The sequence below is a fragment of the Coenobita brevimanus genome, chromosome 86, assembly GCF_032717465.1.
Source record: "Coenobita brevimanus isolate Jiangsu-jjx chromosome 86, ASM3271746v2, whole genome shotgun sequence".
NCBI classification, from domain to species: Eukaryota; Metazoa; Arthropoda; class Malacostraca; order Decapoda; family Coenobitidae; genus Coenobita; species Coenobita brevimanus.
This window is the reverse complement of record NC_137039.1, coordinates 4325901-4341603: the sequence shown is the minus strand read 5'-3', so window position 1 is coordinate 4341603 and position 15703 is coordinate 4325901. Positions and strand designations below refer to the sequence as shown.

Below are 15703 nucleotides of genomic sequence, written 5' to 3'. Positions count from 1 at the left end.
CCTTGTATCCATACCCAGCCCACTACCTATACTTAACCTGTATGTACAGTAGCCCTCCTAATTTTGGCAATGCTCTTCTGTCTTTCAGCCATATTTAGATGTCAAAACATGTATAGGAATATCCAGAATAATGCTAAACACTAAGAAAATGCAAATTAAAAAACAAAAGAAACCCTACCTGTATGCACAGTATTCCTTCTAATTTTGACAGTGTTCTCTGGTCTTTCTGCCATATTTAGACATCAAAACACACATAATAATATCCAAAATAATGCTAAACACTGAGAAAACAACTCTATCTATCTATCTATAGCCCGACGCCCTAATCCCGCAAAGGGTGGCCGCAGACAAAACGCCTCCAAGTCACTCTGTCACCCACCATTTGACTACCCTCCCCCCAACTCACCCCCCCTCCCTCATATACCTCTCAACTCCATCCCTCCACCTCATCCTCGGTCTACCCCTCCCTCTCCCTCCCTCCACCTCACCTACATACACCCTCTTAGTCAGTCTTTCATTCTCCATTCTCTCCACATGTCCAAACCACCTCAGTGTATTTCTCCTAATCTTCTCAACCACATCCACATCTACCCCACAACGTTCCTTCACTTCTTCATTCGTCAACCTGTCCCTCCATGTCACTCCACATGCTCCTCTCAAGTAACTCAAAAAAATAAAAATCCACAAAAATCCTACCTATATGCACAGTACCCCTCCTAATTTTTGCAGTGTTCTCTGGTCTTTCTGCCATATTTAGAGATCAAAACACACATAATAATATCCAAAATAATGCTGAACACTGAGAAAACTTTGCTTAAAAGAAGTAAAAGCTCACAAAAACCCAACCTATATGTACAGTACCTCTCCTAATTTTGGCAGTGTTCTCTGGTGTTTCAGCTGTATTTAGTAATCAAAACATACCTGGGAATATACAGTGTAATGGTAAACACAAAGAAAACAGTGCATAAACAGCAAAAATACACAAATACCCTGCCTAGAATGTACAGTACCCCTCATAATTGGGACAGTCTTCTTTGGTCTTTCAGCTATGTAGACATCAAAACACAGATGGGAATATCCAGTACAGGTATACTTCGATATACGATATCTCTAGATGCAATACAAATACCACCATACCCCGTTAGACGATGGCCACGCCCCTGTTTAACGATGGGCCCTCCGATGTCGCATCCACAGGTGATAGGTCGAAATTTTGAATCACACGGCCATACCACGTTGAGTACACCGCTTCCCGTCTGATCAGCGAAGTTAAGCAACGTTGGGTCTGGTTAGTACTTGGATGGGTGACCGCCTGGGAACACCAGATGCTGTTGGGATCCCTACGTGTCAAGTGGGGTTGGTGGAGGATTAGTGCCCCTCCCTGTAAAACAATTAACTCTAAGCCCTTGGCAACCCCATTTGGGATACATGGTGTCAGGCAGTGAATGTGAATGAAAAAAATATTATAATTCCTCCTCCTTTTTTTAAATTTCTGTCTCTTCTCCATATATTGTATTCCTCTAAGTTTAGTATGTCATTGGATATCCTTGGTGTTAATTTTGTTTCAGTTAAGCATATTATTTGTGGTTCATTTTCTCTGACATAATCATTCATCTCTAGTAATTTAGATACCATTCCATCGACATTTGAGTACATCAACTTTATCATCTTGTCTATATACTTGTCATGACATGGTTTTACTACCTTCCTCCTTTTTATTCCATCCTGTTTGTGTACCACTTTCGTACCTGCAATCCTATTACTTTGTAAAAAAAATGTCTTCTTCTCCTCTTCTGATCTTCCCTCATTTTTTGTTTTTGCTTCCTCCCTTTTCTCTTTCAGTAATTCCAGTTCCTCTTGAGTTAGGTATCTTTTTATCCACACATTTTTGAACTCCTCTTTTTCCATAAGATTCTTTGCATTTTTTAGTATCTCTCCCACAGTGTTTACACTCTGGAAAGTCACCTTTAGAGGTCTTGTCTTGCTTTCTCGTTATTCCCTAACCTTTTGTGTTCCTCTATGTCTTTACTACAGATTTCCTCTGATACTTCTTTCAGCAAGCTCATTACATTTGCCATCTCTTTTTTGTCTCTTGTGATCTTGTTTTTTACTTCTTCCTCTTCTATACCAGTGATTACTATAGATTTGTTTATATCTATTGAATCTCTGACTAACTTTGGATTGTTTTGGATTATTCTTTTCACTTCCTTTTTAATGCTTTTTTCCTCCACCCTTGTTTCTAAGTCTTTCTTTACTTTCACCATTTCAGCATACGTGGTTTCCACATCATTTTTCTAGCTTTGCACAGCTTCATTCACCTGTGTTATCTTCTCCTCAATATCACTGCTCTGGTCAATAAGACTGCTTACTTGCCTAATTGTCTCTGTGTCATTTTTGAACTCTTCCATAACACTCTTGTGACTGACTACTGTACTTGCCATTTCACTCATTTTCTTTCTAAGTGTACTCAATTCCACTGTTAGTTCACTGATGCTTGTGTCTTTCTTGTTGACCTCCCTTCCTAATTTTTCTATTTCTTCCTTTTGCAAGTGCATCTGCTTCTTTAATTCATCAATTTCATTTTTGAAAGCCATTTCTACAGTAGTTGTGTACACGTTCAACCAGGCTATTGTGAGTCTCCACTTCAACCAGTTTTTGGTAGAAATCATCATTTTGCTTTCTACCTTTATCCCTTTTCTTTTCCAAATTTGCTTTACTAAAGTGTGGTATCGATTTTGCAATACTAAAAGTACAGAGAATGTACTTACATTCCCCGTGCTGCTGTATCTAAACAAACCTCAGCTGACTCAGCGCATTCTTTCGTCTTGGTTCTCTTTTCTGTTTGAAGAAGTCTTGTTTAAACTTTTTTTTTTTTTTTCTTTTAATAATGAAAAATCATTTAGTCTAACCTGGTACAGAGCTTGACTCATACAAAGATACTAATTTAGGTAATGCCACTGGCCGTGTTGGTTCGGTACGGAGCGCCGATGTCGCACGTCTGCCTCGATTGACTTCCTGTGTGTGTGTGTGTGTGTGTGTGTGTGTGTGTGTGTGTCTGTGTATTTACCTATTTGTTGTACACAGGAATTGAGCTAAGCTTGTCTTGTCCTGTCTCCATATCTACATTTATCTAGTCTACTTTTAAACACATGGATGTTTTTTGCCTGCATCACTTCGTCTAAGTTGTTCCAAATACTTATGCTTCTATTCGGGAAACTGAACCTTTTAAGATCATTAAGGCATCTACTTTTCCTCAGCTTGAAGTCATGACCTCGTGTTCTTCCATCATCCAGCAGAAAAAGATCCTCTCTATCCACCCTTTCCAATACTCTTACATTTCTAAATATCGTGATCAAGTCACCTCTTTCCTTTCTCTCGCGCTGTGTTGGTAACTTCAGTTTTTCCAATCTCTCCTCGTAGATGAGTTCCCTTAAGCTTGGTATCATCCTTGTTGCCCTTCGTTGAACCCTCTCTAGTTTATCACTATGCTTCTTCAAATGAGGTGACCATACCACAGCCGCATACTCCAGTCTTGGTCTTATCATGGTCCCTATCAACTCCAGCATTTCCTCATCCATATAATTAAAAACCACTCTCATGTTGATTTTGTTTATATGCTTTTCTGGTGTGTGTGTGTGTGTGTGTGTGTGTGTGTGTGTGTGTGTGTGTTAGCATTTTTTTTTTGGGGGGGGAGAGGAAGTGTGCTTTATATATGTCAGGAAATACAATGGGTTGGGTTGTTACAAAATTATAGGGCAGCTCTGGATAAATCAGCAATGGTAAAGGTAATTTAGTGCCAAAAAAAGCATTCTAAGATGGTGACCATCTGTCATCAGCACACCACAAGATGGTGTTAACCACCAACGTGACAATCATTTAACCCCCAAAGCTTGGATGATGGCCACAGCCCTCGTGAAATACAGTAGGGAGTCAGGGCAGTTCGGATGATGGCAACAGACACGTTGCATTTCCCACCAGAGTTTGGTTTCCTACCTATTTTCTATGGTGTCCAGTACGTGGTGTAGGCATATAGGAGGTGGGTTAGCTACATTACAAGCCTTTCAAGGGGATCAGGTGGGATTGGAGCAATGTTCTCTGAAAGCACATAGTCTAATCTGCTTGCCACTGCAAGCAGCTGCCTGGCCCCTTCCAACTCCATCCCAGCTTGCCTCCCACTCGTACCACCACAGTGAGGAGTAACACGCTTTAATGACTTAATTACCCAGTAATTCCTTTTCACATAAATAATGCACCTCATACTGTCTTCCCCACCTCCTCTAACACCCACTAATTTTTCAAACCCTCTACCTCCTCTACCCCGCATAAAACCCCCAACCATCCACTGCCTGCCTCGCCCAACTTTGCTTCCAATACACGTTCCAATACTCAGGTGGTTCAAACCTCAGACAACCCACACAATGAAAACACTGAGTGGCCAATGCAGCAGTGGAGGCAACTGTACATCGAGGATGTGCATATGGCACAAGAAATGAGGAGGGGAAAAGGATACTCAAGTTTGGGGAGGCAATAAACATCATTGTGTACAACACACATTTTAGGAAAAGAGAGAGTAGGTTGATTACATACGAGTCTGGGGGAAATAGCAGCCAGATAGACTACTTCCTGGTCAGGAGAGCTGATAAGAGGTTAGTGAGGGGTTAAAGTTACAGGGAGTGAGGAGTGTGTGCAGCAACACAAGTTATTAATATGTGATATGGTGCTTAAGGACTAGGTGATTAAAAAGAGGACTTATGCATCTAGCAGGAAAATATGGAAGTTGAAAACCAAGGAGTAAGGGATGCCTTCTATATTGAGATGAGGAGAGTGGAAGTGTTAATGAACAGTACAGAGCCCTCGAGACCAACCTCTCGAGAGTTACAGATTCAGAATGTGGATGGACATGACGCCCACCAAGACATAAGTGACCTGGTGGTGGGATGAAGGTGTAGAAGCTGATGTTAAGGAGAAACATCAGGAATGGAAGAAGGGTGGTAACAATGAAGAATACTGGGCTGCCAAGCATAGGGCTAGAAAAGAGGTCTACAGGGTGAAGTCTGAGTCACAGAAACTTTTACTTGATAATTTAAATCATGGGGAAGGGAAGAATATGATTTTTTTAAGGTGGCAAATCAGATGAAGAGGGAGAATAGGGATATCATGGGTGAGCAGTGTGTGAAGAATGATGAAGGAAGGGTAGTGGTGAACAGTGGGGATATAAAAAATGCATGGAGAAAGCATTGCAGCTGGTTGTTGAACAAGAAGTTTGACTGGGAGAGGGAAGGTTTGGAGCCAGCAGATCCAGTGTTTGGCTACACCCTCTGAGCATTCACCGGGGAGTAACAGGACTGAGGAGAGTGAGGGTGGAGGTGTACAGCAGTGCTTAATACATTACCAGAAAACCACTCCCGGACTTTGAATTCACCTACAACTGACAATAGTGGGTAGTAACACCACCACAAAAGCAAACACATTCACAGCCATTCTAGCAAGCCAACCACTCGGGTGAAACAAAGGCAGGAACTGAGGTGCGGGCTTGTTGGCCGGCAAGCAGTGTAGTGCTGTCATATCGCACCCCATGGTTGCATCCAAGCACAGAGGAAGCAAAACACAGCAAACTGACATCTGCATATAACGTTCACTACCGTTTGCCCAGGCAAGGGTTAGTGCGTGATGGCAACAGCGGATGACCAATAAATCACTGCCTCAGGCAGTCTGTGACTAATGCGGCCTGCCAGGCGACTCTGACCATACAGTAGGGAAGCGAACAGGTGCGCATGGTGGGGGGTTTTGCACTAATCCCGGAGGCCAGGGGACTCCCACCACTTGGTGTAGAGGCAGATGGGCGCTTTTATTGTACATTTACTTATGGCTTGTGGTCTGTGTTACACGCGTGGTGGCCACCGGGAACCCTGAGCCAGGAACGACACTTGCCCTGTCATTTCAAAACTAACCATAGGATTTTCTCAAACATAGGCTCAATGTGTTTCCCACAAAAAATTACATGTTATCATATACTAACCTAACCAAACCTAACCTAACCCAGCAGGACTGCTGGCTGTGGTACTGAAACGAATACCCATACCAAACGGAAGTGTATTGTACAATAAATGCACACATACTGTGTACTACCATATGCATTTATACAGAGATTACTGTACCAATATTGTCATCATTTTGTGGGAAGGAATCTCTCTCTCTCTCTCTCTATCCGTATGTGTGTGTGTGTGTGTGTGTGTGTGTGTGTGTGTGAGACCAGGTGACACTGGATGTTCGGTAGAGAGGCAGATGGCCACCGTCACCAAACATGTACGCATGGCTTGTGTTTTGTATTCGATGGTGGTGGCGACTGGGAAGGACTTATCCCGGTGGCCGCGCAACATTGGACATTTGGTGGGGATGTGTACAGACGTTTTGACACCACTTGCGGGTTACAGTTGCATTACTCAGGTGCTGGAGGTTCGTTGGGAGTGACTGGACAAGCCCGTGGCTTTGGCCATTCAGTACAGAGGCGGATGGACATTTTAGCTCTGGTTGTGGGTTACAGCCTACTTACCGCTCATGGCTCGAGCCCAGCGGCCACGATACCGAATGTTTTTTAACATGTCAGCTGGCCAGCCGAAGTTCTCGGGGAATTTTACGTAGGGATACTAGCAAGTAAATTTGGATAATGGTTTAACAGAGCCAAGGTCCAGTGTCCTGATAATGAACACGTCTGGATACTGAGCGTCTGGATAAGTGATGGACTACTGTATTAAAAAAAAAAAATAACAAACAATATAAGGGTACTACAAGGAAACTATTTATTCAAAATTACGTCTGTTCTAAACGTCAATATGAAGGCATGTCTACCAAGGCTACTACCTTCACAACCAAGTTTGCCACTACGTCACAGTCTGGAGGTCCAACAGCATCACTGTTAAAATAATAAAAAAGAAAAATTGTCTATTAATCAATCTACAGAAAGTTAGATAAGTATAGATATATATTTAAATACTTGTGTGACTGGGTGGCACTGCAGTCATTCTGGCTATGAGAAATGGTTACGACATAAATGAGTTATGAGACACTTGTTCACCATACACTTCATAATCTGCCATATAGCATGCTACTCTGCGACGGTAACAGTACTTTGTGATGACATGTTCATACCACCACAAGTGCAACACTCATACAGACATTTTCTACTCTGTAAACTTGTTTGCTGTGTTCAGACTACCAACAACCAACAACCCACTACAGCATTTGGAAGCTGAGGGGTACATTTGGTGGGGGTGAAGGACAACCAGGGTTCCAGTATGTCCACAACATGCTCGTCACACACAGCACAGGAACGCTGTTATATCACTACAGTAAAACCTTGATTTAATGGCACCCTAGGGGGCGCTAAGCATGCCGGAAAAAACAAAATTCCGTTAGATTGGGAATTACACCACGATAGTGTACGTACTTTCTCGCATAAATTCATAGGTGAGAGTCAAAAGCTCATCAGTATTCCTTCTGAGTGTCAGTACCTTCCTTGACTGTTTTTCCTGAACTTTCGGCATCGTCACTGCCTCAAAAAGTCACAAAATCCGCGAAATAAGCACACACGTGGGACGCTTTAGAATGGCTTCAGGACAATTCGCCGTCACAACAATTACAAGACAATTCGCCATCAGGACTATTCGTCGTCATGTATTTACATATCAGTTTTTTGGTGGTAGGTGGTGGCGACCATCATCCACTCACTTGATGTAGTGCCACCTACTTCTTCCTTAGCCTTTATCATTCTTTTTCTGTGCCTGCCCTCCTCTCTTCCTATATCTCCTATCTTTCCTGTAACTTCTTATGCTCTTCTTTCCTTTACAGGTGGCTTTACATTGAGTGATGAGCCAAATGGTTTCCTGTAAGCCAAGCAACCATTTACAACGCTGGGTGGTAACCATATAACCAACACATACATGCTCCCTACATGTCAACAAGTGGGTTGGTGAAGGGTTAGTCTCCCTCCCCGTAAAACCATTAACTCAAAGTCAAATGGCCACCCCTTATGGGATTATGGTGTCTGGCAAGAGACAGATAAATAGACAGATGGGATTATGGCGTCTGGCAAGATAGATAGATAGACAAATAGATTATTCAACAAGTATACTAGTTTTTGAGTCATACAAGTTATCAGAGTGATGGTGGTTTATTATTTTTATAATGAATGTAAAATATGGAATCAAATAGTCGATATTAAAAAATATATATATATATATATATATATATATATATATATATATATATATATATATATATATATATATATATATATATATATATATATATATATATATATATATATATACTGTATATATATATATATATATATATATATATATATATATATATATATTGCAACATGAATCAGGTGATGTACGATGTTTCACTTCAACATAAGGCTACGTACGAGGCACTGACATTTATATAAATGCATAATAACCTTAAGTGAAGGATCGACATAATTTAAAATTATGCGAATAATCTCCATATTACGTCTATAAAAATAAGTTCCCCAGGAAAATTAGTTTTTATAGTACAGTATTAATTAAATAATATTATGTATATTTCTAGAGTGATGGGGAATCGTCTTGGGTGCGAACTGTCCTGATGGGGAATCGTCCATGTTTTGACGGTGCAATGTCTAATGGCAAACTGACTTGACGGCGAAATGTCCCGGAAACTTTTGAGTCAGGCTAGGCGGGAGGAAGAGTGGGTGAGCATAAACATACCCAGTTGGCGGGAAACTGCAAACAGACGATCGAGATGCACGTGGCGCCCGCCACATTTGAATTTCTTTCTCATGTTTACCCATTTGGGGGAAATTTTAAAAATTTTTTTGCATAAATATTCCTTGGGAGATTTGCGCCATTAGTTTGGGGTTGCCATTAGAATGAATGCTGTTAAATCGAGGTTTTACTGTACTTCCACAACACATATGTAATTTGTTATACCGTATAGATTATTACAAGGTGAAGAAAATCAGGAGTAGACTGTAGCACCAGTCGAGCAGGGCAGTACTTCCAAGGCGGATGGAAAGCTGATGACAGAGAGAGCTGGAGCTCCCGTTTCATCAGCCCTTGGGACTAGTTCCTGACCCTCCCCCTTTGCTGAACTTTTTCAGTGTTTTAGTAACACAGAGAGTAGGCCAGCATGCTTTCCAATACAAGTTTCTTTATCAACACCAAACTACATACACAGTATACACTACACTTCCTTTTCCAAAATTCAAACAACAAATCATGGCATCTCAAAACAGCCTCGGAGTCCCTGGGGGGGGGGGGACCATAAATACCCCCACCATCCGCCCCTCTCCCGGTGATGACTCGACCTGTCAGGAACCACTGTCTGACTCACTTCTTCATTTCTGCAACATTCGTGGCCTTTCCTCTAACTTTCACTCTGTTGAGCACCACCTCTCTTCCTCTAAACCTCACCTTCTTTTCCTAACTGAGACTCAGTTGTCTGAGGCAACTGATAGCAAACCCTTCTCCGTATCGTCCTACTTTCTCTATACTCATTTCAAAGCCAAAGGTGGCTGTTGTGTATACAGTGATCCCTCAACTATCCGATGTAATAGAGCCAAAGGCACGTCCAGAAAGTGGTCTCATCCGGAAAGTGGGCCCTGGAGTTGTACTTATGGACCCTAACCTACCCTGACTCAGAAAAACACCTATACAACTCCCTACTGGACATGCATAGCACATATTTAAGACCCAATTCACACCAATAAGGGACATAAAAGACTGAAATAAATGAAAAGAACCACAAAATGAGGTTTTAGAGGTGAGTATATACAATATTAAACATTCTGGGTACTTACAACAAGTCCCTGGCTCCTGGGCTGGTACTTATGGACCCTAACCTAGCCTAACCCAGAAAAACACCTCCCTACTTTTTTTTTTTTTTTTTAATGCGAGGAAGAAGGAAACAAAGGCCATGAGCCCGCAGAAACAGTTCCCTCCAAGAGAAAATCAAAATACAATAGAGAGCCAAATTCAAGATCCGATCATTTTGAGATGCCTGGACACACTGCGTTTGAAAGACTGGAGATCATAGGCAGTAGGAAATACAGACAGAGGGAGACAGTTCCAGAGTTGACCTGTTGCATAAATGAAAGACTGGGAGTAACGGTTAACTCTTGCATTAGAGAGTTGGACAGAAAAGGGATGAGAGTTTGCTGCCAGACGGGTGTTACGCGCCCATCATAGAGGTGGAGGAATGCAAGCAGACAGTTCAGAGGAGCAGTGACCATTAAAGTAGCGATAGAAAAGAGATAAAGATGCAACAGTGCGGCGAAGAGACAGAGGTTGAAGGGAATCAGTAAGAGGAGGAGAGTTAATGAGATGAAAAGCTATGCACATGCATAGCATCTAAGACCCTAGTCACACCAAGAAGGAACATAAAAGAGTGAAATGAGGTTTTAGAGGTAAGTATGGAAAATACAGTACAATATGAAACATTCTGGGTACTTACAACAAGTCCCTGGCCATCTCGATGAATAACCCGCCTCCTCTCAGACTCTGGCAGTAAAAGGGAGTACCTGAGGCACCTGCAGTACACTGTACATGAAGTCTTGCACTGAACTTAGTCATTTGCACTCATAAATCCATTTTCTTAACACTGCACACTCTAGTCTAATTTGTGTTCCATTGAACATCAATAAAATCAGTGTTGCACTCTGTACTTAAGTCTTTGCACTCAGAATTCTAATTTCTTAACACTACACACTGTTTTTTCACTGCACAACACTGTAAATTCCTGTGTGGTCTAGTGGCGAGCTCTTGCTGTTTATTCACTGTCAGAGTCTGAGAGTAGCTGATGCAGGTGGCATAGGGGTGCGTCACTGGGACGTGGTGATGGACTACCCACTGCAGACGACTCTGAAGTGAGTGGCGACTCCACCGCGGCTGATGTGCTGGGTTGTGGCCCGGTGAATGAGGGCCTGTCTTGGGGAGGCAATGGTGTGGAGCCAGGGCTGGGCACAGCAGGGGTCACAGGTATGAAAAAGCTGTCAATGGTTGATTGCCACAAGGAACGACGATTTTGGCGATTACTGAGGCACTGCCTGAAAGCGCGCACTTCCTCCACAAGTCCCAAGGGCCCCATCTCCCTGTCGCAGTCCGGGTGTTCCAGGTAGTCAAGAACGAACTCTACGTGTTCCCGGAGTGCACTCAGCTTGGGGATGGCTGGAGTAGTGTCATGCTGAGAGGAGTCCACAACATCGTCGCCGTCCTTGTCGGAATCTTCAAGCTGGGTACTGACACCTGCAACTGAAGATGTGATCTCGATATCAGATTGGTCTGATACCCAGGATCGCCCTCATCGTCATCCAACCACTCACGCACTTCGTCCACATCAACATCGTCGCCATGCACACATAGACGTGCATGGAAGTCATCCAAGTCAAAACCTAGGAAATCGTGCTCCACATCCATTCCGAGAAGCAGACGAGACTAACTATTTTCTAGTCTTGACAGGGACTTCTTTCCATGCACTGGCCCAGTTGTAGATTGCAGACGATGTTGTAGCAGCGAAGGTTTTCTGAAGTCCGCTGGCCTCGCGTGTCCCGTCCCTCCCTGCGCTCATCCTCGTCCTCAAGAACAACCATCACCTCGTCCAGGAACTTCCTTCGGTACAGCCTCTTCGTTGCCACGATCACTCCTTGGTCCATTGGTTGGAGGAGAGCAGTCATATTAGGTGGCATAAACATGCACCTAATGCGGCCATTCTCAGCCACCAAGTCCTTGTCGCACAGGTAGGCAGGTGCATTATTGAGGAGGAGGAGGATCTTTACCTGGTCGTGTGGGATTCCCAGTTTCTCCGTCTGGTAATGGATGACCTCCTTGACTAAATGGCGATGGAACCAGTCTTTGAAGATCTGGACAGTGAACCATTCCTTCAAAGAATGGTACCAAACGACAGGAAGGACATCCGTCACCCCACGAAGACACCAAGGCTGCTTTGCACAGCCAACAATAACGAGCTGAAGCCGGTGCATGCCGTTAGCACTGGCACAACACAAAGCAGATATTCGTTGCTTGTTGAGCTTGTGGCCAGGTACACGCTTCTCCGTCTCCTCGCCCAGTGTGTTCGTTGACAAAGAGCGATAGAATAAACCAGTTTCATCAGCGTTGTAGACCTGACTGAGAGTGAGGCCCTCCCTGTCGATCAAGCCCTTCATCTTGTGCCGAAACTCCTTTACTCCATCCTCGTTGGCATCCAAAGATTCGCCACGAGATTTACATTTGGTAAGGCCATGTCGTAACTTGAACACGAAGAGCCAACCCTCGGATGCCTTGAAGACTGGGGCGTCGTGAAGCCTGGCGAACTTCTCAGCAGCAGCCTTCAGCTCCGTGCCACGCACCAGCACACCAGCTGCATGTTGCTGTCGATACCAAATCAACGTGAAGCAGTCGACTTCAGCATACCGGGGAGTAAACGTCATCTTCCTCTCCACGTTGCATTTGTTCTTCAACGAGAAGTCACCCGTGTACTGCATGAGTTTGTTGCAGGATCTCTTGATATCAAACAAAGTAGATCGGGCCAGGTTGAATTCACGGAGGATGCATGAGGTTGACCATCTCACATCCACCTTGTCCAATATCTCCCTCTTCTTCTCCAGAGTCAAAACCACTCTCTTCCTCTTCTCAGGCAGCGGGGCCATCATCACACACACTAACAAGAGGCATGAGAGCAGCAGCGGGGCCATCATCACACACACTAACAAAGGCATGTGAGCGGCAGCGGGGCCATCATCACACACACTAACAAAGGCATGAGAGCGGCAGCAGAGCCTGTAGCAAGTAGGACACCACCACAAAAGTGAGCACGTGGGCAGCTATGATGACGAGCGTGCACTCACAACAAGAGACAGACGGTAAGTGGGGAGGATGCAGGGGCGCTCTCGCGGACGGCAGCAGAACTAAGCACCAAAACACAGCTGGTCTGTGCCGCGTGCGCCGACTTCAAATTACTGGGGGGGGGTCGGAATTTTTTTTTCCCCCCAAATTTTTTGTGATTTTTGGGCAATTTTAGGAATATTGAACCTGGGACCAAAATGTCCGGTAAGTGGGGTGTCCGGAAAGTGGGCGTCCAGATAGTACGGGGATTACTGTATATATGCAATGTCTTGTAAAACAAATAACTCAAGGTCAAATGGCCATCCCTTACGGGATTATGGCATCTGGCAATAGATAAATAGATAGACTTATCATGCTCTCGTGTTCCTGAACTCAATTTTTCTCAATTCTCTACACTCTGACTTCGGCTTTCTTGTCAGTTTCTGACTAAATAAATCTGCACTGTTTACTTAGCCCCTAATTCTACTGACTATGAAAAATTCTTCGACTATCTTACTTCTACGATGGAACACGTTCTATCCATTTCTCCTTTCTCTGAAATCTCCATTTTAGGAGATTTCATTGTTCACCACCACCTTTGGCTCTCCTCTCCTTTCACTGATCCACCTGGTGAACAAGCCTACATCTTTTCTATCTTTAATGACCTAGAGCAGCTTGTACTGCACCCTACCCATATCCCTGAAAGCCTTGGAGAGAGCTCCAACATACTTGACCTCGTTTCGTTCGTTTCGTTTCGTTTCGTTTTTAAAGGCTCCAACATGCTTGCATGTGTCGGCCTTGGTCACCTAATGGCGGCTCTCCACGTTGCAAGATCCATTGCAGCCTCCCTGTTCAGTCCCTTAACCCTAAGGTCACACTTGATGACCTCGTCCCATGTCTTTCTCGGTCTACCCCTCATAACCCCACCCCCAATATTAACACTTCTCACCTTCCTCACCCAATTATCATCCCCCATCATCTCCAAATGTCCAAACGACCTCAATCTACCTCTCCTCATCACAACACCAATACACTCCAGTCCCATCCTACCTCTCAACTCTTCCATCGTAAACCCAGCCCCTCCAGGCCTTGGATGCAGGGACGCACTGCACATCCACCTAATCACTGTCATTTCTGTACGTCTGAGCCGGCGAATATCTTCCTCCTTCATTGCCCAGGTCTCACTACCATACAGCATTACACTCCTAACACATGCTGCATACAAAGACCCCTTAGCACGTAGGGAGAGCCCTCTCAATGTCAGGAGAGGCAAGAGCTCCCTGAACTTCTTCCAACCACTTCTCACCCTAGCCACAGAGCTAGCTCCAGCCCCACCTCCAGCACACAACATGTCTCCCAAATAACAAAACTCTTCCACACACTCAAGAGATTCACCAGCAAGTTCAATCCTTTCACGTCTGACAATTTCCACCTGCTCACCCCAGCACGCCGTACACATAAAATCAGCATTATCTCGCAGTCTACCTCTGATACCACTACATCTCTTATGCACCCAATTATCACACACACCGCACAAGATGGAATTACTTCCCACGCCCTTGTGGCAAACTGCACATGGCCACTCTCCCTCGTCTTTGACAGTACCGCCACCAACCCTAGATATCATCACTTTTGTTTTATCTGCATTTACCCTTAAACCCTTTAGCCCCATACCATCTCTAAACTTCCTAAACCTTTCCTCCGCCTCCCTTTCGTTCTCTGCAATCAACACCAAATCATCAGCATACAACAACTCCCACGGGAGTCCGTTTCTAAAGTCACGTGAAAGGGCTTCAAGTACCATGATAAACAACATGGGACTCAAGACTGACCCCTGATGCACACCAACATTCATGGAAAACTCATCACTCAAATCTCCATTCACTCTCACCTGGGTGTGAGCACCCACATACATGGCCATAACCACCCTAACCAGCCAATCCTCCAAGCCAAGCTTTCTCATTGCCCACTTCACCACCTCTCTAGGGACTCTGTCAAAGGCCTTTTCCAAATCAACAAAAACAAAGATCCCTTCTACCAATATATTTTCCTGAAGCTGTCGAACAATGAATATGGCATCAGTGGTCCCCCTACCTGGCATAAACCCAAACTGCATCTCATCAATATTCACTCTTTCTCTAATCACACCTTCTAAAACTCTCTCCATTACCTTCATTATCTGATCTAAAAGCTTTATACCTCTATAATTTCCTCTTTCCAGGGCATCACCCTTCCCTTTATACACATTTACAATTACACTCTTACAGCCAATCATCTGGGACAACACTCATAAATAATCCGATTTATCAGGTCAGTGACTAAACTCACCCCTATATCACCTGAGGCCTTCAACATTTCGGCAGTCAACCCAGACTCACCTGCTGCCTTCCCCACCCTCATCCTGCCTATTGCCTCACTCACAGTAGCAGTATCAATCAAAGGCCAAGGGCCAGACACTGGATCTGCTGGCTCCAAACTTTCCCTGTCCCAGTCAAACTCCTCATTCAACAACCGGTTATAATGCTCTCTCCATGCATCTTTAATATCCTCACTGTTCACCACTATCCTTCCTTCATCATTCTTCACACACTGCTCACCCATAATATCCCGATTATCCCTCTTCACCTGACCTACCACCTTAAATATATTTTTCCTTTCCCCATGATTTAGGTTATCAACATCAAGTAATTGTCTCTGTGACTCAGACTTTGCCCTGTATACCTCTCTTCTAGCCCTACGCTTGGCAGCCAAATATTCCTCTTTGCTACCACTCTTCTTCCATTCCCAGAAAAGCCTTCTTTTCTCCTTAACTGCAGCTTCTACACCCTCATCCCACCACC

The 15703-nt window shown here is 44.0% G+C and overlaps 1 non-coding gene across 1 annotated transcript; it reads left to right on the top strand.

Moving 5' to 3' along the window:
- Positions 1-1218: 1218 nt before the first annotated feature.
- On the top strand, positions 1219-1337 carry LOC145410885 (5S ribosomal RNA). Its single transcript, XR_013899337.1, has one exon. It is a non-coding gene; the product is annotated as a 5S ribosomal RNA (ribosomal RNA).
- The last annotated feature ends 14366 nt before the right edge of the window (positions 1338-15703 follow it).